This window comes from Falco naumanni, chromosome 4 (assembly GCF_017639655.2).
Source record: "Falco naumanni isolate bFalNau1 chromosome 4, bFalNau1.pat, whole genome shotgun sequence".
NCBI classification, from domain to species: Eukaryota; Metazoa; Chordata; class Aves; order Falconiformes; family Falconidae; genus Falco; species Falco naumanni.
In genome coordinates this window covers 27,657,870-27,682,657 of record NC_054057.1, presented here as the reverse complement: position 1 = coordinate 27,682,657, position 24,788 = coordinate 27,657,870, and the positions used below count along the sequence as shown (strand labels likewise).

General features: G+C 42.5%; 1 protein-coding gene across 1 annotated transcript in view; it reads right to left on the bottom strand.

Annotated features, from left to right (window-relative positions):
• The window catches only part of TPK1 (thiamin pyrophosphokinase 1), a 250,428-nt gene that overhangs the window by 161,851 nt on the left and 63,789 nt on the right, over positions 1-24,788 (bottom strand). Inside the window, exon 3 of the mRNA XM_040591790.1 lies at positions 468-540. The gene's annotated coding sequence lies outside the window, so the exon portion shown is untranslated. The remainder of the gene's footprint in view (positions 1-467; positions 541-24,788) is intronic.

The following is a 24,788-nucleotide window of genomic DNA, read 5'->3' as shown; positions in this document are numbered from 1 at the left end:
GTCTCCATCTGCAACTTCCTGCTAAAAAGGTAAAGTCGTATCATGCAAAAATCACACAGAGAAACTCACTCTAGAAAGTCCATGGGTGCCAGCCATATGGGCATCATGGGACATAAATCTTTATTGCTCTGTATCTCACCAAGCAAAAAAAGTCACAGATTTTTCAGGAAGTTTTACCCTAGTTTCTAGTTGCTATAAACTCCAGCAAAGTACAAGCTACGTCTTGAGCTGGTGCTATGAAACTGCACCCTACGCAGGACTCGGGCAGTACCGCACCTCCCGTGTTTACTGTAAGCATTAGTAGGGTGCCAGGCAGAGCACAAAATCTGAGCTTGGAAGGTGCCTCACAACTGAAGCCTCAAAGAAATCAATGGAGCCAGAATCACTTAATGACCAATGGGGACACTAATGGGTTGGATCCTACAATGCTCTACCACACACAAACTCATCAAAGAGATTTAATTTACCTTGACCTTGTAGTACTCCTTGACTTCAGGCTGAATGGAATCAAAATCACCGCTGATGTAATCAGGCAAGAAGCTGAAAGGAAAGCAATGAGCAGTGAAATGAAAAATTAATCCATCTTACTACATTTAATATTTATTTTCTCAAGAGCACTAAGGGGTACAAGCATTAATCTCTCAAGGGAATAAAAGTTATTTAAAAGCACGTTAAAACAAGGGTTGATATGAGGTGACACTAAATAGGGTAACAGACAAACTAAATCTGGTAAATCAAATGTCCCTTCTTTGCTGAAGGAGCTTTACATTGCTTTGATGCTTAACACACCTCCCTGGGTCAGCAAAGCAAGACTTGGATCTGCACAGTTCTAGAAAGAGAATTCTCAAACATCTTTCGAAGTATCATTCAGTCAGCAAAGTATTTGAAGAAGTATATCCGAGTGCTGTACATCAAGCCTCTGAGGGTATCATTTATCAGAAAATGATGATGATGATGCTTCTTGGACAGCTGGCATGCCACAAATGTTCCACAGATTTGTATTTTAGTTGTTACTGATGTCATCTGGTTTCTGCTCTTCTTGATTATTAAAAATACTCCCCCACAAAAACCAGAAACTAAGTACTCAGTGATTTTTAAGTCACATCTTGGATGTACAAAATGTGTATTAATTTGAATTAAATCCCAACCATCATTTTACAGTAACACTGCTGCAAAACTCACAGAAATAATGTGATATTTATCTTAACCTGCTTCTTGTAGAGCAGAATGCTTCCAAATATTTACTGCATAAATTCTTACCAAATTTATAATGAAACATCAACTGCCTTACAGAAAGAATAGTTTAGGAGATTTTTTTGGAAAAAAAAAAACAACAAAAACAAAAACCAGAAAGATCCACCACAAAGAGAAATACAGCTTTCCATCTGGCATAACTCCTGGAGTTTTAAGCAGCAGCTAAGAAGACAGGTGAAAGTGTTGCCACTGCTTCAACAGATAAGGCTGAATTGAGTTTTGAAATTAAAGCTGTGGTTTCGGTGTTTTCTAACAGATTAAACACAGAGCTTCTCTTTTCCAAGGTTACTACGCTTTACAAGGGGTGTGACGGTTCATCAGCAAATTAGCATACAGCTCAAGCTGAGTTACGAGGAATTGGGCAAAGAATACTGGGACATATTTTTCTTCTGCATGATTTTAGAAGAATACTGCAGGGTCTACAAACATCAGTAAAACTTTTAAAAACCTCACATTCTGGCACCGTTCAAAGATTTCAAGTGGTCACTGGCCACCATTTCCTTTGAAAACCAAAAGCTGCTCCAGCAGAAGCCGATAAGCACAATTGTTGTGTTAGTTCACAAGCAATGATGGCATTTCAAATTCCCTGCTCTCTGCTGTTACTGAGGCTGTTATAAAAGGATATGTCCTAAAAATAATCTTTCCAAACGTGATTCTCCCACACTCAGAGCGGGGGGAAGGGCAGTCCCTTCTGTGTTGGGTTTTATTGAGGAGGCAGAAACCAGCTAAAAGAAATGCAAACGCTCCAGTACTCTACTTCATACACCCGAGACAGTATAGCTCAAAACCAGCAAAAACTAAACAGAAAATTAGATTTGCTCCTTTGTCGAGATCAACCTTTTCAACATACAAAAAAAATATTGCATTTTCAAAATTGAGATTTTAATTTGCTGCCTTTGTACCTTTCCACAAGTTTCCCAACTAAATATTTACTCAATACAGCAAGCCTAAAAAACCTACAGGTATTCTCTTTCCATTCATTATTTTCCTTTCATTTCTTTCTGATTGAAACAAAGACGTTAAGAGGAAGCTTGCTCTAGGTGTCCCAGTGGTGGCCCTGACTGCAAGCCCCAGCAGTGTCCCAGCCGGCGGGGCAGGAGGAGCCACAGCCCAGCTGCCACGGCCAGCCCGGGTGGGACCACACAGGCATCCGCCCTGATTAAAAAGCTGATCTCCTGAAGTTGTTTATCTTACTGAAATGCAGCCCGTAAGTCCAAAAGTGTCTTTGTCATTTTTTTTTTCCCTTTTTTTTTTTGCTACAGTAACTACAGACTGCAGTGCTTTTAAATCACAGAATCATGTAGAATAATGGAATGGTTTGGGTTGGAAGGGACCTTAAAGATCATCAGGTCCAGCCTGCTGCCACGGGCAGGGACACCGGCCACCAGCCCAGGCTGCTCCCAGCCCCGTCCAGCCTGGCCTTGGGCACTTCCAGGGATGGGGCATCCACAGCTGCTCTGGGCAGCCTGCGCCCGCGCCTCGCCGCCCCCATGGGAAGGAGTTTCCTCCTTACAGCTACTCTAAATCTCCCCTCTTCCAGTTTAAGGGCACTAACCCTTGTCCTATCACTACAGGCCTCTGGAAAAAGCCCCTCTCCAGGTTTCTTGTCGGCCCCTTTAGGTACTGGCAGGCTGCTATAAGGTCTCCCCGGAGCCTTCTCTTCCCCAGGCTGAACAGCCCCAACCCTCTCAGCCTGTCCCCACAGCAGAGGGGCTCCAGCCCTCTGAGCATCTGTGTGCCCCTCCTCCGGGCTTGCTCCAACAGGTCCATGTCTGGGGCCCCCAGAGCTGGATGCAGCACCATAGGGGGGGTCTCACGAGAGCAGAGGGGGAGAATCACCTCCCTCAACCTGCTGGTTGCGCTGCTTTTGATGCAGCTCACTTCTCCCGAGCATTTCAAGAAGCATAACTGGGAGCAGAATTAGCCAAAAAAGTATATTCTCAGAATCAAATGCACCTGCACAGGTTTTGCTCTCATCCCAAATAAAACCATATCCATGACAAAAGCTAGCTAAAGTTCTGTCTGAATTTTTTACAAGCAAAAGAAACACGAATCTCAGTTGCTCCTCTGACACGCTCTGTCAGGGCTCCTGGCCATGCTGCCTGAATGCATCTCCTCTGCCAGGAAACATGTTTCAAACGACCCCTCTAAATTGTTCACTTGTAGCCACCACAAAGCCAGAAGTGACTAACAGAGAATAATGAATTGTGGCTGGGAACTTCAAAATTGCAAAAAGTCTAAGCCTCACATGAAGGTACATGAAGAGAAGAGTTCTTTCCTCTCTTCTCCTTCAATATTATAAACACCAGAAACAAGGAAAATTCAGAAAGTCACTCCTATGAACAAAAAAAAAATAAAATCCATCATGAGTAAATCTTGACTTCTACTGTCTGCCTCACAAACATCATAAAATGTTTCAGCTTTATCTTTGGAGGACGGCTGCTCTTTGCAGCTTGCTGACTACACGGACCCGCAAGAGCAACCCAACATTCAGTCAAGAGCCAAAAGCTGCACTGGACTTGGTCCTCCTGAATTCTGCAGAATAAACTGGTTGATTCAGGGGAGCAGAACTGAGTCAAAGCTCTTCTCCAATTCATACAAGTAGAGAACAGCCATCATGTGAGAAGTTGTCCCAGCCTGACTAACTTCAGCGCTAGCTGACACAGAACAAGGGGAAATAGTTGAGAGGAAATATATATGGAAAAACCCCTCATACTAAAGTAATTTAAGAATATTTTGTAATAGTTGGATTTCACTTGTTTGCTTTGGAATAGTTCCGTATTTACCACAGAGGACAGACTAACCCAGGAGAACAGGCTCTGCAGAATCACATCTCAAACTTAATACTATGTGAGCAGAGAAAATTCTGTCAGAAAAACGTAACAAGAAAGGCCCCTCCATAAGATTTAAAATCGCTGCCCTTATTTAAAGTACAGATTAAAAATAGGTATTATATTAGTCTAACCCATGATTTCCTACCCTCTGACCTCAAATTCATGAATAATTCCTATTCTGTAGCATAACCGTATTGAAGATGACATTATTTCAGTGACATATATGGCACATATCCTTTAGCAAAGGAGGTTATCTTCTTGCCCATGATGGCAAAAGATGTCTTTAATTCCTTTTCAAAGTGCGATTTAAAATTTTAATTTCTAAACAGTCCAGATGATGCAGCCTACTGGGTTTCAGAACCATGTTTTACCAGTCTTATTAGCTATTAATTATCACTATGCAGATAAGGTCATGACCAGCTCAGCTGGCTTGATTCTCTGCTGCTTCACACTGACATTGATCAGGAGTGAGCCAACTCCGCAGTCCTAATAGGGCTAAGAGTATAAAATTCCTGTGAGATCAGTCTAGTCTACCCAGCCTTTTCTAGAGCTGTCAAGCAGCAAAACGCCATGCACTGCGCAATATAAAAATCCCCAGAGCCTTTGGGCCAGCCAGAGGAGGTTTTCTTTCTCTTCTCATTCTCTTTCCTTTTTTTGGGGATGAGGGTTCAGTTGGGTTGTTTGGTGGTTGTTTTTTTTTTTTTGGTTTGGTTTTTTTTTCCCCCTGTAGTATTTCTTTTCTTTGTTGTTTTGGTTTTTGTTCTCATCGGAGTATTTTAGAGCTACACAGAATCCATCTAAAATGAGTATGGTGTCAGGAGGGCCAGGATTGCTTTCAGATAAGGACCTGAAGGCACTTCCGTAGCAGCCTGCTTATGTTTCATGTATATAATATTAAAAAAAAAAAACCAACAAACGAACAAAAACCAAACACAAAACCTCCCAGAGTTTCAATATGAAACCTTTAACTAGCTTACCAAGGAAAAACAGCACTATTTCTGAGCAGTTTTGAGGTGGATCCCAGCTAGGGGATTTATCCAAATTGGATAAAAGCTGAATGTTTCCTGAACAGCTTTATGAACTCCCATGACGTTGAGCTGGAGAGCAGGAAAAAAATAGATTCCAGAACGTTTGCCATAGTTTCAAGATACACTAATGAAATATTAGTCACCAGTATGATAAAACAGTAATCGACTCCTACCATAGACACAGATTACAAAATAAATATAAGGTACTTAAACTCTGAGGTCCTCATACTAAGTAAGCACAACTATGCCTCGTTTGCCTTTAAGAAACGCATCTAATGGATACAGCTTAATTCAAGAAGCATTTTTTTTTTAAATAATCAACACTAATGAACAAGGTATTAAATTTAAAACATCAGAATACTTGGCTTTTTATTCACTCACTTTGAGAATTCAGTCTGGAGTTGTAAATATGGCTTTTTATATAGTTATGAAAAGGAAAAAAAACCCCACAAACCACAACAAAACCAAAAAAACATCACAGCACACCTTAGCAGTTTAAAATAAAAAAACGTGCTGCCTCCTTAAGTAAATTCCTCTGACATAATTGTTCAGTTCTATCATTAATTCAAAGTTACAGTTCCCTAGTACTATTGACTTTTCTTGGGATGTAGCTCCTTTAGCACATAATTGCCTGCAATTAACCTTTTTTAAACAAATGTTAACATCAGAGACATGAATGTTTAAAGGCAGTATCTGTGGTACCCTTTGCTTCCTTCAGTTACAGCACAGAAAACAATCTCATGCAGACAACCTGTACGTGTCCCTGCTGTATCGTTCCAGGGCACAGAGTGGGCTCCCTGTGCTTTTTTTTTTTTTCCTCCTACTAAAAATAAATTTAAAACTGGTGTCTTTTACCTGGGACTAACAGACAGACACAAACTACTTCCCAGCAGAAAAAAATACAGTGAAGATAAAATGCTACAGACTTAACATGAAGCAAAGTCACTGAAATCAGCATAGACTTTTAAAAGCATCTAGTACTTGGGAATACAGAAGATAAAGGACTGTAAGTATTACTTCAGGATAAATATTAAGATCATAGTTTTTTAAAAAACCAAACAACAACCAACACAACAAACAAAAATTAATGCCTCCAAATCTGTATTTGCTAAGTGTTGGTGCACTTCCAGCTCACCCGCCTGACTGTAGGTCTTGACTGGAAGGGTAAGCGAGGGCTGTTCTCATCAGAAAGTTGTTGAGTCTGCTTAAATCTGTCAAAAGCATACTGTTAACTGCTGTGAAGATCAGTGTCTTTTTAACTCTCAGAGACAGGTACAGCACCAGCAGATGCCATTTATATTTTGCCTCAAAGCAGCATACACAGATGACCCATCTAGATGCAAGCAGGGCCATTGCTGGGGAAAGGAGAGATGTTAGATTGCGAGATACATTCAGATTTAATGTCTGTTCAATCTATAAATACCTTCTTGGTACTACCTGCAAGGTTACCACAAGTAAGGGGCACACCTAAAACTCAAAAGCCAAACGCTAAATACCGATACAATTAACGAACTTCAAACTGACCATAAAGCATTTTGTTTTGGTTCACCTTGAACAGATCACACTAAGGATCCCATAACTTCTTATTATCACCAGGCCTTTAAAAAACAGCTAAAGCACCGTCCTTACCTCCTTCACCCTCTGCTTCTTAATCAAAACTCTCCTGAAATCAGCTAGCTTACTTTTTTGGACTCCATGGTTCACATTCCTGTTATTGCAATCCACAAAGCCTCCCTTCTCCCTGTACAACGCGGTGGCATTGACAACCATGCTGTGCTAGTTGCTGGAGGAATTCAGGAAGAAACAACAACCCCAACCCATTTGCCCATGCCTTCTTCAAAGACCTTAACAACCCCTAATGTTCATTAAGCAACTGCTTACACAGAACGTAATTCCTAAACAATATTTTGTACATTACAATAAACCCAGATGAGTTTTAACACAATTAAAAAAAAAAAAAGGCGGGGGGGTGGGACACACCCACCCCCAACAGTACTGCAGACCCCAATTTAGCAAAGAAAGTGAGTATATACATACATTGAGGCATACACAGCAGGTTCACATGCATCTTTGTCAGAGTTCTTGGCACAGAGTGTTACCAAACCTATGGATTAGTCTGGTAGCTTTGTGGTTAAAGGTACCTGGCAAGATCTGGCAGCCTTGGAGAACAGCCTCTTTTCTCCTTACTTTTCAAAAATTTACTGTTAAAGAGCATAAAAGTATTATTTTATTTGCAAATGCTATGATTTAAAGAAAAAGATAAAAGCCTGTGAAGATACGAGAGCAATAACGCATTCATTTATGCTTGCCTGGTATGCAGTGTCACCTTGCAAATAATAAAAAAAGTATCTGAAATAAATTGGAGAATATATTACTCTCAGCTCAAACTACTATGCCAAGCATACATCAGGGGGACATCTTCTGCAGGGGACAGCCAACTCGCTCCCATTATCATTAATGAAAATCAAGCAGCTAATGCTCTGCCTCAAAAGCTTATCCCTCAGTGACAAAGAAAAGTGTTAATGATGGCTAAAACTGTTGCATTTTTCCTTTTAATTGTCAATATTTGAAACCACTCTCCAGTTACAATCGATGCAGTACAACATAAAGCAATGCTCTGAGATTTAAGAACTGCTCACTTGTTTTCTACCGTGCTGAACACTCTCTGGTGTTCAGGTAAGTACAAGTACTTCAGGAAAACCCCAGTGTGCACAGGACAAGCAACTCCCAGAGACTGCTGCTTCTGTGGCTTCTTTTTTATCGTTTACAGACTGATGCATGGCTTAAAATGAAGGATGCGTGACTGCAATGTTGTCGCCATCACCTCTGAGCCAATTAAAGTTGAAATTGTTCAGCACCTCTCAGAAGAAACTCAGCATCTCACAGGCTCAAACACCACTTCTTGCTGTTGGGTCCTTGGCAAAAAGAATGAAGAAAGGGGTGTGTGTGTTTGTGTGTGTGTGTGTAAGCTGTGAGTTTTCATCCTTGCACAGGGCAGCATGGCTTAGGGTGGCTTATTAATCCAGTGCCTGAATAAGCACCAGTGCCTCAGCATGAGCCACTCACGAGCACATGATTTTGAAAGCTGGGGAAGCATAAGTACGCATCCAGAAGCGCCACTCTGGTCTTCTAGGACACCAAGCCAGAGAAAAGGGAGGAGAAGAGCAGCAAGGTAACCACAACTCCCTCAGAGAGGGGAAGGTATCTGGCTAACTGAGAAGATACAGGACGATAAGACACCCAAAACTGTTTTCCCTCTTTTCAAGTCAAAGCAACCGATGGCAGAATTTGCCCTAAAAATTGAGGAGAGACATCCATTACCTTAGAGAATGGTAAACTGTTCATTATCACCATTTTTGACTGCATGTGAGGAATCAGAGGGGTTGGATCTAAAACTTAGACGAAAGCAGGGACAAAGCACACAAACTGCAATTTAGATACTGGTCTCAAAAAGGCAGCACTAGAAGCCAGAGCCAGCTCAGGGCTTCTTCATGGCATGCCACTTAAGCTGGTTTTGCTGCTACAAAGTGAGAACAAAATTTTTCAAGGCAAGAGAAACAATTTCTCTTCTTTCCCAGACAAGCTAGAAACACACATATTACATTTTTTCCTCCTAATTAGATAGTTACGATGAAACCCTACAGTGTCGCTTGAAAACTCGTTATACGGTTTCAAAAGTCAGGTTTGATGGCTAGTATTTTAACTATCTGTCCTTTCTGTCAACTTTCACACCATAACAACACTTAAAAGTCAAGAACAACCAAACAGTTACATGTGCAAGATGTTCACTGGGATTTCACTGCTTCCATAACTCACTCACCCTCACCTGAGTACCTGAAGTACCTGCCCTGAGTTTAGCATTTCTTTATGTACTTCCAAAAACTTCCAAAACATGCAGGAGGGGCTGAATTTGAAGAAGCCCTTTGCTTCTTTCAGGGCTTGAAACTGCAGCAAGTAGCTTGTAGTAGAAATCCTTTAGAGCCCTTTCTACACAATGACTCACAAGTGCTATGAGAAAAGATTTATCCCCTTACTGAGCAACAGGCAAGGAGCAATCTGCAGGTTTTCAAAAGTCTTAATTATGCTTCTCATGTTTGGTTGTGCATTTTCTTTTCTGATTTCCACATACAGATCATATTATAGATTAATTTTTCTGTTTCATGGCCAGAAAAGAGACACCTTGACACCTATCTATAAGGAGGATGACCAGTCATACAAGGTAAACTGCTACACAAAAATGTATGAAAAGACACCTACACAGAAGACATGAAGCCTTAAGGAGGAAACCAGAACATCTGATGACAATACAACTACTGAAAGACAAAGGTGACTCCCATGTCGTTAATGAAGAGGTCTTCTGTCCTGCTCTCTAACTGCCGACAGAGCAGCAACTGAGCAAACTTCTGACCCTTTGGTTTTTTTGTGAGGATGTGCTTGAGTACCTTAAATATATTAATAAAATCTCTTCAGGTTTTGAGCCCTTACACTAAGGTACATAACATTTTGCAGAGAAGCAATGCACTGAGGATGCTGAAAAACACTTGGGCTACAAAAAGGAACAAAACTTATCACTTAATCTTTTTGGGGAATGTAAGCCCACACAGCAAGGACCAGAGAAAAGACACATAACGGCAGGCAACTGTTTGAAGTCTGTTGTCTCTGTATGGCTGAAATTTGGTAAGTCCCTGGGAGACAGAAGTTTTATTAAATCTTTCACTGCTGACCTCTGCGGCAGGTTCTCTGGAACTGACAGCGAACCAGGATACTCTACTGGCATTAACATTTCAAAAGGTACCTGGCACCTCTTCCCCAGCACAGCACAGAAGCATTAATTAGAGAGATAGCAGAAGATAAATGCGCATACAAAATGAGAGTCAGCCTCCACTTGACGCTGAGTAACCTTTACCAAAAAGCATCCTCACTTTCATCAGGCTAACTCAAGGAAGTATTGTCCCATTTCTCCACGATTCAGCAGTACAATGTATGACCCTATTTGTTTTCTGGAACTTGTAATTTCAACATCATCATACTGCAAAGTTTAATAGAAATTCTTTTAAGGTTAGTACTAACTGCAAAAGTGAAAGGTAGGCCTTAGGAGCTCCAAAGGAACTGGTAGAAAAGTGTTTAATATACTAGTTAGTGTCCCTGTCTTCAGTGGGATGGAGCACCACAGCTGGGTCAAGCTTCTGCAGCTGGCAGGGATCCTATGCTAATCCTCGTCCTGCCCTCCTCACAGCGTCACCACTCCTACAGATCCGAAGCACAAGTATGGATATTGTAGTCTGCAAAGCCTGCACATTTACCATTATGAACACATACAAGCAGTTCTCTCTTTCTCAAGTAAGAGAAGAGGCATTCAAACAACCATTTTAGTGAGCAGAGCTGCAATTCAAATGCCTCTGATAACGCTCTAATTAAAGAATAAAAACCTCTTTTATAAAATCTTGACGTATGGCTGAAAATAAGAAACAAAAAAAAGCTTCAGCTCTCCTGTAAACATAAATCTGCCTTCTGATCATAACCTGATGTACTCAGTTGAAATAGTTTTTCTATCAAGGTTTTATTTGTTCTGTGTTTGAAGAGATAAAGACTGAGGGACTGACAAAACACATTCATCTAATGAAAAAACATCTCTCTCCTGCTGTTACCTCCCATAAAACTTTTAAACTGCTAAAATGAACAGGTAAGTTTATACCTACGTTCTGCACCTTAATAGACACAAAAAAATGTCTGGTTGACAGTGACTTGCTGGACTTAGGTTTTTATTTCTTTCTGCTGTTCATTAGTGACCAAACCTACACGTAAGGAAACCTGTGGCAGAGCCACCCTGGCCACTATATGGGCCGTCTGCTTTCCCTTCCCTCTCCCAAGCACAAGGAAACGCACAAGGAAACGTGTTAATCTTGCTGTTAACATCTTCCTTTAGCTTTACTGCAGTCAGATTGCTCCTCCTGGCAGCCAGCATAGCTTCAATGCCTGCCCCCCACCCCCCAAAGAAACGGGCTTTTTAGACATTGGCCATCACCACCACAGGGGAGCTCCCTGCACCTCCCGGGATGACCCAGCTGAAAAGGGGAAGAGCAATGACACAGCCATAGTATTCCATATAAAGGTAGGAAATGCTTCTTAGGAGGAAAAAAAAACGGAATTTTGCATTGGCTAAAGTATTGTGCCAAACCTCGAAAGGCCCTTCTTGTTTCTCAGAGCTTCCTGGTCCCCCAAAAGCACCAGCTCAGAAGGTACAGTCTTCTGGCTTCAGCTACTGCCTGACACTGGAGTAACTCACCAGCAGCTAACTGAGCCAGGAGAACTTAAGAGAAACTGAGAATCTAGTTTATATTAATTATTTCACCATTTAGCCCTCAGCTGCTAAATATTAAAACCACGAAGCAGGCTGTCGCTTCTCCGACATTCTCTCATACCTGTGCAGTGGCTATTGAGGCCACGCTGTCCTCATTTGACCTACCAGTATTTCACTTGCAGCTTACTAAATTTTACCAAGGAAATACTGATCCTAAGCACAACATACAACAGCTATCACAACAATCACAGTACTCTGTGCTGGTTTTCTCTCTGGTACAGACTTAGAAGTCCTAACTCTTGAGAACGAACTAACAGCAAATACATCAAGGCAGCACATTTTTGTGAGAAAGCAAGGTCTGTGAACAAGACATCTACCACTGCAAAGCCTTTGCTATAGAACTCACTAACAAGCATCAGAAACGTGCATCCCACGCTAAAGTCCTTTCTAGGTGCCAGCCCTTCACACCTGCACACAGATGGCCTCACTGGGCACACGTGCGTGGCAGCTCTGTCCCCAGCGCAGGGAAGCTCCACGTTGGCTCCCTGTGACAGCAGCACAGCCAGCAAGTCAGAACCCACAAGGAGATCAATGCAAAACTCAGATTCAGAGGGAAATTGATACTTATATTCAGACTTTGTGGCTCAGAAGAGGCTGTAAAAGTCATTTGTTACTTTTACTACATTTAAAATTGAACAGGTTTCCAAATAATCTTTACTAAAAAAAAAAAAAAAAAAAACCCACAAAAAAACCCACAAAAACCCAAACACCAAGAAAGTGCAAGAATGGCCAAAAGAAATCAAAAGGACACTGTGAAGGGTCTCCAAGGCTACAAAGAGAACTGGGTTGACTGAAGTGTATATAAACCTGAGCGAGTGTTAAAACAGCTCAGAGATGTGCAGCAGAGTAGTTATGGTAGCAGTGGCTAGGCTTGTTTCCTGGACAATACCAGCTTCAGCTACAACGGCCTTAGCGGTGTTCGAGAAATAAATGTGTGTGTGTGCGCCCACCTCCCGAGCCCATCCTCCAGGCTAGGGTGCTGTAGTGTGTTTTCAGTAAAGCAAGTAGGTACGTGCCACAACCGCTATTAAGTTGCGGTGGGTTGATGCGGGCTGGGTGCCGGGTGCAGCGCTCCCCTGCACAGCTGGGGGGGGGGGGGAGAAAATATAACCCAAAGCCTGTGGGTCGGGGTAAGGGCAGGGAGATCGCTCAGGAATCACCATCACGGGCAAAACAGACTCGACTTGGGGAAAAAGAGTTTAATCTATTACCACTCAAATGAGGGCAGGGAAACGACAACTAAAATGAAATCAGAAAGACACCTTCCCCCCACCCCTCCCCCCTTCTTCCCAGGCTCAGATTCACTCCCGGTTGCTCTCCCTCCTCCCTCCCTGGAGCAGCACAGGGGGACAGGGACGGGCCAGTCCATCACACCTTCTCCCTGCCGCTCCCTCCTCACACCCTGCCCTGCCCCAGCCCCAGCCTGGGGTCCCTCCCAGGGGACACAGCTCCCCGTGAGCTGCCCCAGCTGAGCCCTTCCCAGGGGCTGCAGCTCCCCATGAGCTGCCGCAGCGTGGGCCCCCCTTGGGCGCAGCCCCCCGGGCACAGCCGGGGTCCCCCCTGGGGGCACAGGCCCTGCCCCAGCCCGGGCTCTGCTCCTCAGGGGGCCGCAGGCCCTGCCCGGAGCTGGCCCATCGCGGCTGCCCAGGGGTCACAGCCCCCTGCGGGCACCCCCTGCCCGGGCTGCAGGGGGGAAGCTGATCCCCCGGAGGCTCCCCGGAGGCTGGGGGGCTCTATGGGCCAGGGGAGCCTCTGCTGCGGTGCCTGGAGCCCCCCGGCCCCCTCCTGCCCTGCCCTGGGGGCTGCAGGGCTGCGCCTCACAGTCTGCTCCTCTCTCCCAGCTGCAAGTTGTCACAGATTTCCCCCCCCCCCCCCTTCTTAACTATGTCACCCCGAGGCGCTGCCCCCGCGGCTGGGGGCTCAGCCCTGGCCAGGACACTGGTGGGCACAGGCTCCAAGGGGCACAGGGGAGCTTCCGGCATCTTCTCACAGAAGTCACCTCTGTAGCCCCCCTGCTACCAAACCCTTGCCAGGCAAGCCCACTGCATAAGCCCTTAACACCCAGCCGGTGATGGAAGCCATCTCCCAAACTCCCACAGCTCCAGCGGGCTGGTGGCATGCACCGGAGGGAGGGCTGGGGGGGAGCCTGAGTCAGCCCGCTGGGTTGTAGCTGCAGCACTTAGTTTACCATCACTTCCCCATACAGGATTTACAGAGCACAAATGATAGCATTTAGGTAACCACCTACCTGACAGGTATCAAATACAGGCAGGTCAATGTATAGATTTAGTGCTTTGACATTCATACATGGCAATCACAGAAAGAACCACACACATGACTGAGGCATGAGAAGCACTGCAAACATACACGTGATACTACAGAGTGCTCTGTCCTCAGTCTTTCTCCTCCCCGACCCTCCTTTCCCTTTTCTTGCCTATGTGTGTTATAAACCCTCTCAGACAGAAAATCCCTCCTTCTGTGTAAGTAGCACATAGTCCAGAGTCCCTGTCTTGGGGTCTGTACAATTAATTTTCTATCAAGTAGAAGAGCTGAAAACAACCTTTTAATGTAAACTCTGGTGCTGGTGGTGCCCTGCTTATTATAAGAAATGCTTAACAATACAGCCCCCCCCCCCCCCATATCAACTGACATTACTATGATTAAAAAAATATTTATAAAGCCCTCAACTGCTATCCAACTATTATTGTCATTACCAGTTCCATTTAATCTTTTATTAAATTTCAACACACTAATTGACTTCTTTTATAGAATCAGAAATAGATCTGAAGGACACAGTTCTACCCATAAATAACACAAATGCAGTGATGAGCTCTTATTTAAAAGCCATTCCCTTTATATACGGTGATGGTAGCTGTTCTTGAGGGAAGACACTCAGAGGTTCGAGATCTCTGCTGCTGTGTGTAGCTGTTTACAGTATAGGAAGGGAGAGGAGAACTCTGAGCGGATGAAACATTGGAAATGCTCTAGAAGACTGGACACAGAGGAATTGAAAACCAGACACTCTGAATTTAGTGTGCATTGAGATGCTCTAGACCACCATAGGTGACATGATGTAGCGTAACCATCATTAGACATGTCAGTTAACTGAAGAGTGAAGTTCTGGCTGACAGTGTGGCCCATTCCTTCTATGTAAAATTCACTACTTGGTAATTATTATTTTTTTTCTCCACACCCACACATTTTAATACCAGCAGGTCATTAATTCCCAGGTTGATAAGTTTTTGAAAAATGTGTAAAGTTGGGAGGAATAGATCCGTCTGCCTGATAATGAGGTAAGGGACCCATATTTTACTGGAATGACACAGAAACTCTCACTGAAGTTATTTTCCTAATTGTCCTCAGAGAGAAATGGAAAGTACTCCCGAAGACGATCAGAGAACTCCATTTCCCTGTAAGCAAACCCATCACCTAAATCCTAGGCTGTGAAATACCTGGTTAAGCTCAGATGCAAAACAAGCCTGCACAGCCAGTTACAGCCAGCCAGCTCGTAACTCACAGGAATTTGTACTTACGTGCCGATAACAAGGCACAAAGATTTTGGACTGTTCCCCCCTCCAAACTCACCCCACACACTCCAGGACTTGCGGCACGCCTGCGCGAGGGAGCAATGGCTGCTGGGGCTCGTGCTGCAGCGCTTTGGGGGGGTCCCACCACCAGTGGTTTTTGCCGATGGCTCCCTAACATCCTAAACCACCCCCCCTCTTACCTAGGTCCGTGACAGAGAAGGGGGGGCGGTGCACAAAGTCCCCCTGCAGAGCTGCGGGGGAGGGGCCCAGCTGGGTCCCAGGCTCGGGAAGGGCGGCTGCAGCATCCATGAGCTGCGGGACAGAAGAGCAACGATTTCTTTTCAGTTGTACTCCCGGCTGGTGTCATTACCTGGAAAGGCTGATGTAAGGTAAAAGGAGCCTCAACTTTTACAGAATTTTTCAAAACGCAGGTTCCTGGATTTGTGCCCACCCTTTGTCTAGCCCAAGGATGAGTATGTATGAGCAGATTTCTCCATCTCTTTCTTTCACAAGGTGGGAAAAACAGTTTACAAAGGCAGCTTTCAGATAAACAACAACAAAAAAAAAATAATGAAAATTAATTCTAAAACACAGAAGTAAGGAACGAAAACTACAGCCTACTGGTAACCCATGTGTTTGTCCTCTGGATTCCTATAATATGTTCAGAGTTAAAATTATCCACTCTCCAGAGATAAGACTGGAGCAAGCCAGTGCATGAATGTCCAAATCAGCTGATTTACAAGGGGGAGAGGGAAGGGAATAAAGCAAAAAAACCCGACATTTGGATTGACAACTTGTCTGTGGCCCTGTGCCAAGATCCTGCCTAATACACTTGGAACATGCTGAAATATTAAACCCCAGAAGCACAAGAACTAAAAGGGAAATTTTGATGAGCTCTTAAATGGGGTCACGCACGCGCCTGTATTTCTGCTGGCGCTATTGGAAGGACTCAAAACTTGCCACTGCTTTTCCAGTGTAAATGTGGCAAAGAAAGCACTTTCCACTCTGATTAAAAATGAGATCCCGAACGGGGAAGGCATCACCCTCCTGATGAAAGCCCTCTTCAGCATATCGGGAATGCTATTAGAGTTCTTGAAACCAGTCCCGAGGTGTATTATGATCACATATATGCATGACAGCGCTGACCACTTAATCCCCCTTCTGTCATAGGCAAGTTGGAGAATAAAAATTACATGGACACCCAAGGGTATTTTATAATAGAATACTAAATAAAATAATAAATTTGCAGATTATTTTGGCTTTGCCTTGTGGTACTGCATTATATACCAAATATTCCTGCCTCTCAACTCATTACTATTTAATTACAACGCAATACCTTTCTTTCAGACTTAATTAACCTTTGAAAGGAGTTTGTGACCTTGGGACCCTCCTGTAACACTTGCAACATGCTGCTAGAATATTGCTTTGCCGGGAAGCACTTCCTTTAATGCTTAGATTTAATGAAATGCATGGGTTTTTATGGGGAACACACAAAATACAAGAACCCTGCATGTGGTCACTTAATGAACAAGAACTAAAGCATATAAATTACAATCATCAATTGATACTAGATTAACATTAAAACATGCTGCAAGGGTTTCCCCAGAGGACAGGCTCATTACAGTAAACATGATCATGGACACTCTTCCCTATTACTTCCACTGCAGGGCAGAGAAGAGGGAGTAAGGAAACAAGGAGGGATTTGCCCATGTAATTCCAATTTAAGCCATCAGAAGCTTAAGTACTCCACCAAGCCCAAGGACAGTGTAGCACAGTTCCAGCTCCTGTCTTTGTCAGAAACTGGTGTTCAATCTGAAACGCTTTGACTCTAAAGAAAGTCAGAGAGCAGTAACCTTTTCACAAGACGAGGGGCAGAACCACAGCCCGTACAGCTGCTTTCATTGCTTTGCTGCAAAGCTTGGAATGATGGATCAACGTTGGCCCCTTGGTGCCAATCAGAGCAGATGCTTGCAGAGGGAGTGTGGGTTCAGTAACTCACTTGCTAGCGGTGTTAACTCTTCAAAACGGATTCTTCACCATCCTAAGAATTCCCTCCGGGAGCTAACACCCCCATCAATCCACGCATGCTCCTCACACGATTCCCTCCTGTACAAAACCATCCCAAAATCACATTATGCATGTTTCCCCCGTCCCCCTAAAATTAAAAGCATCAGAAAAAAAAGGCATGCTGACACTCGCATCTGTCACTTTCTTCATTACAAGTATTTGTTGTCAGATCTCACAGATGATGTTTTAACAAAAAAAAAAAATGGCACTGAGTTGTTTACTGACTCTTTTTCAGTTGTATTTTTGGGACAGTCTGTCTTTCTCTTACCACTCAAAATACTTTAATGCACACAATTCCAATCTGATCTGTCACCAGCATTTAACATGCCTGCTGCAGCTTATAAAATTAGAAAACATCAATCCTCCCACAGATACTGCTGGAACTTGCAGAGTCAAATCACATTCTTTTGTCTTTACTACTACAGAGCCTGCTTTCTTTCTTTCTTTCTTGTGACAGAGTAACAGTTGCTCCACTGGAGTTATTAGATTGGTTTATTCCAGAAACTTTTCTCTTTTTCAGCTTTGGGGTCAAAAACAATTTCACTCCCTTCACATCGTTTTCCTTGTATCCTGTTTTTCTCCCTCCCTTCCAATTTTTGCCTTTTTTAGATTATGCCTGTGCCAACTTTCACCGAACCTATTCAGTTTTCCTGAACACCGAGGCAAAAGTCCCGCTGGCACAGAAGCAGTGACAGCCCAAGTTCTGTGTACCAGCGCAGAAAGGCTGTATGATTTCAAGCCCTTGCAGAGTGACTTCGCTTCTGCACAGAGGGGGTGACAACCACAGGCACTGCTCCCCACCCTGGCCCACAGCTGGATGAGCAGCACCCTGAATGAGGGCACTGGACTTGTAACACGCACCAATTGCAAAGGGGTGTGTGTGGAATAAATCACTCTACTGTTCACTCACTTATTTATAAAAACAACAAAAGTGTGTGTGTGTGGGGAGCCTACCTACAAATCCTGCTACCCTCATACTAAATATTGTGAGCTACGCCTGTATGCCACTCTCTTTTGTGCTGAACAAAAAGAGGTGACATTTTTTTAATCCACTTTTAACCACTGCCATTGCTACCTACTCTGTCAGGCTTTTGTACATCAAGAGCTCTAAAAATATACCTTTGCTAACCTGCTGATGCTTATCAAGCTTCTTCACTAGCATCGTATGAGCTCTCTCCACACTAATGAGTTAATCCACTGCCTTCACTTAGACAGTCATTCTTCTTTATATAGAACGCTTATAATGAATAAATGAAGGGGAACAGCTATATGATTATTTACTGCTTCTATTCTTTTCCATATGCCAGGCACCTTTTACATGGAGATTAAAATACTTAAAGACGCACTGTAGGAAATACAGAGCAAACTGCCATGTGTATTCTGTCTGATCCACAACATCTTACCTACACGTTCCCATTAGCCACATGATGTGATACCCTGAACGGGCCACTCAGCTTACTTTCAAAAAGAAACAAGAAACTTATTCCAGCTGGAGTTTCTTAACAACCAGGGAAAGCCAGGCAGTTTGAGAGTCAAGCAGCTCGCGTAGGTGGGATATCCCTCAAGAGTTACTAGTCCAAGAACAAGTTATTGCTGTAGCATGAATTTCATTCCTGGTGTTACTGCTTCCAAAGACTATTCTAAATATTTTGATCACTGCGTGGGCACCGCAGTGTAATCCCAAACACAATAGGCAGTAACAATTTCCAACTATTGGCAATGCTGGCTTCAAATCTGAAATCAGGGTAATAGATGCTCAAACACTATTTACACAGCTAGAAGCTGTTGAGGGTTTTTTGTTTGTTTGTTAACCACAAGGGATAAAAATGGATTACATCCCTGTCTCTGGAAGACTTGGGTACTGACAAAGTTGCAGTGAGAGTCTCACTCTTGCTCCTCCCGTTTCACAGGCTGTTGGAACAGTACCAGGTTGCTGGAAACATAAGACCCAGCTGTGGCAGTTTCCCTGCTTGTACTCACCATGGAGAAGTGATGCATCACATAAGTCATTAATTACATTGCAAGAATTCAGGGCTACGTATGGAGAGAGTGTAATTGCTTAGCCATCTAGAGGTTAATCCCTTCCCAATTAAGTCAACAGAAGATCCTGAATCTGTACAAAAGGTGATTTGGGTCACTATTTGGCAAGCACAGGCCTTATCTATTCCTGCATTGTGTTGTGACATTGAAGAAGAAAAACTAAGTAACACAAAAAAGAAAGAAAAAAGAAAGAAAAAAAACAGTCTGTGTTAAAAGCTCTGCCAAAGTTGCTGTGAACGAGTTGCAGTCTCCCATTCACCGCGTGCGTTTCAAAATCCAAAAAAACCCCAAAACCTAATTTCTAGCAGAATCTGCAGGTAGTGTGCCCACAGAGGCAGATGGTTTGCTTTTTTGCTCTCTAGAACAAAATACAAATTTAAACAACGCTGAGTTGTATTCATTCTCAAGTTTTCTTTGACTTTTTTATTTTGCAGTCAACTTAGTTCAATATTCATTGCTACTCAAAGGCATAAACCAGGACATCAGCCAAACCCCACTAAAAGCTGTGAGTTTTTTACTTGAATGCATCTCTTCCTTGGTCCATTTTCAATACTTTATACAGTTACATGCATATGTACCTATTTGAGCTAAAAAGAATTACTGCGGGACAAATATATCTTTATTCTGAATTTGTTCATGATCAGACTGTCTCACACCAGACAGGTAATTTGATGGTATTCTGAAACTGTCATCTAACCCTTCATCTACTGCTCTGTTCTATTTCTTATCTCTCCAAAGTTCACTCTTCTAGGCGTATCTGTGCAGTGCTGATCTGTTCTCAGGGTGCTTATGTGTACACAAGTGCTTACAAAAAGATAAGTGAGATGGAAAGTATTTGCAAGTAGAGGCATTGCCAACGGCATACAGAACAAGCTCACTCTGGTATCAGAAACCATTCTATTACCTTAGCGCGTGCCTCAGCCCAGCCACTCTCCATTTCTTAGCTGAGCTAACGAGCTAGAGCTGAATGAGATACTGATACTGGTCCAGAGTTCTCCAGAGACCCCAGAATCAGTTTGCAGGTAAACTCTAGACTTGCTTGTACAGAACGTCTCACACAGGCAGAGAAGCATCATAAGACAAGCCCAGTGGACCTTCACGGATATCCATTTAGGACCCTCTGTAACCCTGGATCCAACCTACCTTACCATTTTCCCATCCTAACACATGATCAGATGTCATTCTACCGAGTTTTTTGGGATGGGTAGGCAAGACATTTCTGTGCAGCTTATGCCATTTCCAACTGTCTTTTAACACCCCTGCCCTCTGTATTTTCACTTGTTACCCCAAAAGATCTTTCTTCCCTTGCCCAAAATGTTCTGCAACTTTAGAATTTTCTACATTTCTTTATAACTGACATTCACTATGGTTTTCAGGTACATTGCCTAATACTCTTTGAGAATAAAGTCTGTATGCAAGATGGAGACAGAAAAGTATCTCTTTTTTAAAAAATACAACGAAATCAAGGCATTTTCTCGCCCATTTTGCAAAAATAAAACCCAGAGTGATACCTAAATAAGGTAGGTAGTATGTTGCTTGTAGAGGAGTGTGCACACCCAGGAGTGTGATTTTTATATGAACAATGAGTTGAAGCAGAAGATTTTAGTTTCTCTGAATATAAATGTATCCAAAAGCAGCTTTGGAGGTACCACTGTACACCTTATCCACATGCTTGTGCAAATTATTTCTGGAAGCAGAACAAAACTGGCTCTACCATGTCTCAGGGCTCTAACTTTTTACCAAGGACTAATCCTTGTATCTTCAATTATGAAATTTGTAGAGCTGCTTGGCAACTTCACCTAGTCCAACTGATTCATTGATGCTCAACCCTTCATGTGGATGGCTTTGCAACTGGTTTTGCAGTTTTCGCTCCATGGCTTATCCTTGTCAGAAGGGGCACAAAGTACTCATCACTTGGCCGTAAAGAGTTAATTTATTAACTGCTCTAATTTATCAACTGTAACAAGTAGCCTTGGTGGTACTTTGAGAATGCAGTTCATTGTTCTTGATAGCATTTTCTGTGAAAACAACTGTGGCACAAAACGTTTTAAAATGAAAAGCTGTAAGAGCCCACTTGTAAAATGGAAACACTCTTGGAATACAATTAGATTTAAAAACAAATCTTAGCAGAAGAACTAGGAAAAATAGTTTAAAGATAAATGGATTTATATTTTAAAGTTTTACTTCTCATTATATTCTATAATGCACAAAGTCTCCCATTCACAAGCTACTGGCTTCACTACCACTAAATTTAAACAGATTTGAAGTACACAATCATCTGTTCTCAAAATAAAGGTGCCCATTTGAATGCAAATTGTTAAAAGTCAGAAATTCTGGCTTTCACATCGTTATAAAAAGACAGCAGAGTCTACTGAAGAAAGAGAATAAGAAAGAAAACCAAGAAATAAACATCCAGAAGATGTTTACGCTCCAACAATCACTAATAAGTTTACTGAAAGAACATTTTAGAGACAGCAAAACCTAATCTGAATAATTTATCTATGGGTGTTATTTGTGTTCCATCGCATTAAGTAATATTGTGTAATTTGAAGTCACCTGGAAGGGACTATACCCGCTCTCTCCAGGAATTTTCTAGACTGTGAAAAAAAGCAGCCAAAAAGGTGAACAGGTACTAGTTATCCTTCCCTAAATCTCTGTGAAGGGCAACAGTCCAGATCAGTCAACTTCAAGGTTAGTTATTAACATACGTTCATTTTAAGTCATCGATAGCACATGTATTTCTGTGCTCCCAGACTGAACACTGATCTTGACATACTCCGTCTTAACAGAGCTTCTTTCAAACCTAAGATCGCGATTGCTCTTGTCACGTTCAATGCAAAGTTGGTATTTTAAATTACAAATGACAAGTATGATTGTAGCAAAGTCCCACGCTCGTTTGGGACTTGGAAAAACTTTCTGGTTTTGCTTTGGTTCAGCCACAGGAAAACTGCCACCTCCCCGGCCCACCCCAAATGCTTGTAAAAAGTACTGCTCCATAAAAGCAAGCATTGCCTGCCTAATCCTTCATTTCTATTGATATTCAGAGATCCAAAAGAAACACAGGCAGGCATTTCACCCCAATACTACACACAGAGCCAGCCTTCCCTGGATCCCGAGAATTACTCCTTAGGCACAACGAACCGAAACACTATAAAGTGCAGAGTGCTCTCAGGCCAGCTCAGGACTCTTTCCCAAGCTGCTTTTTCCAGCTGTGACTCAATGCACAGATATTTTATCACTACAAAGTCCTAACTTCCAGCATCGGGGTGGCCATAAATGATTTTACCATGTCATAAAGCTAGAAATCACCCAGATGGCGATGACATTCCTCCACTTACAGTACACCAGGGGCACAGACACAGCTATTTGAAGAAGAAGCTGAAGCAATACAAACCCTCTGATTGAGAGACCTGGGATTAACTGAAAGAGTCCCTATATTCTCCTTTCCTCAGCCACTTTTTTTTTTTCTCCTGTTTTTTTTCCAGAATTACTGTTCTGGACAAACTGTGACCCTTTATTTTCCTGGTTGGCAATTATAACTTGCCTTATGGTGCTCTTGCTGGGGCAGCACAGTTTTATGGGCAGAGCACCTCACTGGCAGCCAGGAGACCTCGCTTCTAAGTCAAACTGTCCATCTGTTTTGTATTTGCTTATCACTCTGTCTCACCAGACTTTTATCCGGGTCCTTCCCATCTACTCTTTAACATGATTAGGATCATTCCAGAAAAGCTGAGTCTCACACTTACGTCTGTGGAGCTAAAACAACAGGGTCTTAATGCTGTCTTTGAATGTCTTGAGGTATGAAACAAACAAACAAACCAAAAAAAGGTTAAAAAAAAAAAGAAATTCTGTGGATTTACACTAAAACGTGCAGGTACCTGGAGCATGCATGGAGATCAAGTCTGCCTCAACCTAGGACCTACTACTCCTTATTAAATACCAATTCCAGGAGGAATGATAGCTGGCCCTTTTATAGCCACAGCTCTTAGCAAGGAAATATCAGAAAACCATGAGACCACACGAACGAGAACAGCATTTGAGCCCTTCTTAAGGGCTATTTGCCCCCATTTTAAAGGTGACTAACTGAGAATCTCAGATGATTTGGTAACTCATTGGATGACTTTGAACAAACTGGGAACAAAACAAGTGTCTTGATTCCTAGCTCTCCACTTTAACCAGTAGACAACACTCACACTCCTCCTCTGGATGAAACCTGGTGTATGTACCTCTGCCGCTTCTGAAGCGCATCCAGAAGTTCTGCCTAAGAGGGCTTTTCTTTTTCACTCTTCTCCCGTAAAGCATGGTCCTGTACTAAGGCAGTAACTTACTCTCAGTGTCTCCTGAAATAAAAGCAGTAAGGTACACCTGCATATATGCACACAGGTGTACCTCAGCCATTTCATAGCTTCTGTAAGAGTACGAGACTAAGCCTTCTTTCCAAGAGAGCTCTGACCTTCAGGAGTCAGAACAACAGACCACACTGTCACCTCCCATCATTATTAGTTCTAAATATTACTACTATTCTACAATTTCCATCTTGACTAGCAAAAGCAACATAAATTAAACATAAAGAGCAACTTAACTAAATTCTGCTAATATTTATAAGCCCATGTATCTTTTTTTTTTTAAAAAAATAGATTATGATCTGCTGTTTGTTTTCAGGTTGAGGTGATGTTGGAAAAGCCCATGTCCATTTTCTCTTATGGTTTATGGAATACAGTAGTAACTACAATTAGAAGCACCTCCAACCAAACCCAGCTGTAAAATAGCTTTTGCAGCTAGTTTCTGGCATCTCCTTCAAAATCTATCTCTGCTTTGTGTGATCTGCAAAGCACAGTACTTCTACACCTCCTAAAATTCTCAAGTGAATCCGAACCATGGCTATGTAACTCCAAGATTTTTTCCTTCATAGCAGCTGATGACTAACTATGCTGATGACTAAGCAGAAACAAAGCACTATAGTGACTTAGCCAATAACTCCAGAACAATACATAGTCCTGGTCCGCCTTTATATTGCTCTTTAATATCAAGAAGAACCTGGCAGTAAAAAAAAAAACAAACAAAAAACCCCCAAAAAACCCACCAATGATTTTCACCCCTTGTCATTTCTGGGAGTGTTGATTCAGAGACCAAACAAGCTGGATATGCCTAGCGATGTTATTGCTCTAGTACTTCCAGGGAACACCGCCCAACAGGGGAGGCTAATTGTGGTTGAAATTGAGGACTGAATCTATGAATATCTCTTGATATTCAGCTCACCATAGTTTCTGAAAAAAAACTTTGAATTATATTTACAGTGCATAGTTGCTGGAATAAAAATGTATTTGAAAATGTAATCTAGTGAACGTAATTACATTGAAGAAATAAATGAAAAAAGCCAAAAACTAGATGACCTTAATGTACCTTGAGAATTTCCCATCTGTACTACTGAAACAAACACCTTCTGCAACTCCAAATTGATTCATCTTTTCAAACACTGAGAGATAAGTTGTTCTGGTTTCTTGAAATTTGTTGGTGCCTGGTTGCTTTCTAAAGTAAAGTAGGATTTAAAAATGGACCACAAGTCAGGTATTTCCTAAAGGAGCCAACTGTGGGTAAGGATGGGTTTTCTGAACAGTCCTGCAGAATTTATTAGGATAAACTCAAGATCTTGATTTTGATCTTTAAACACTGCTAC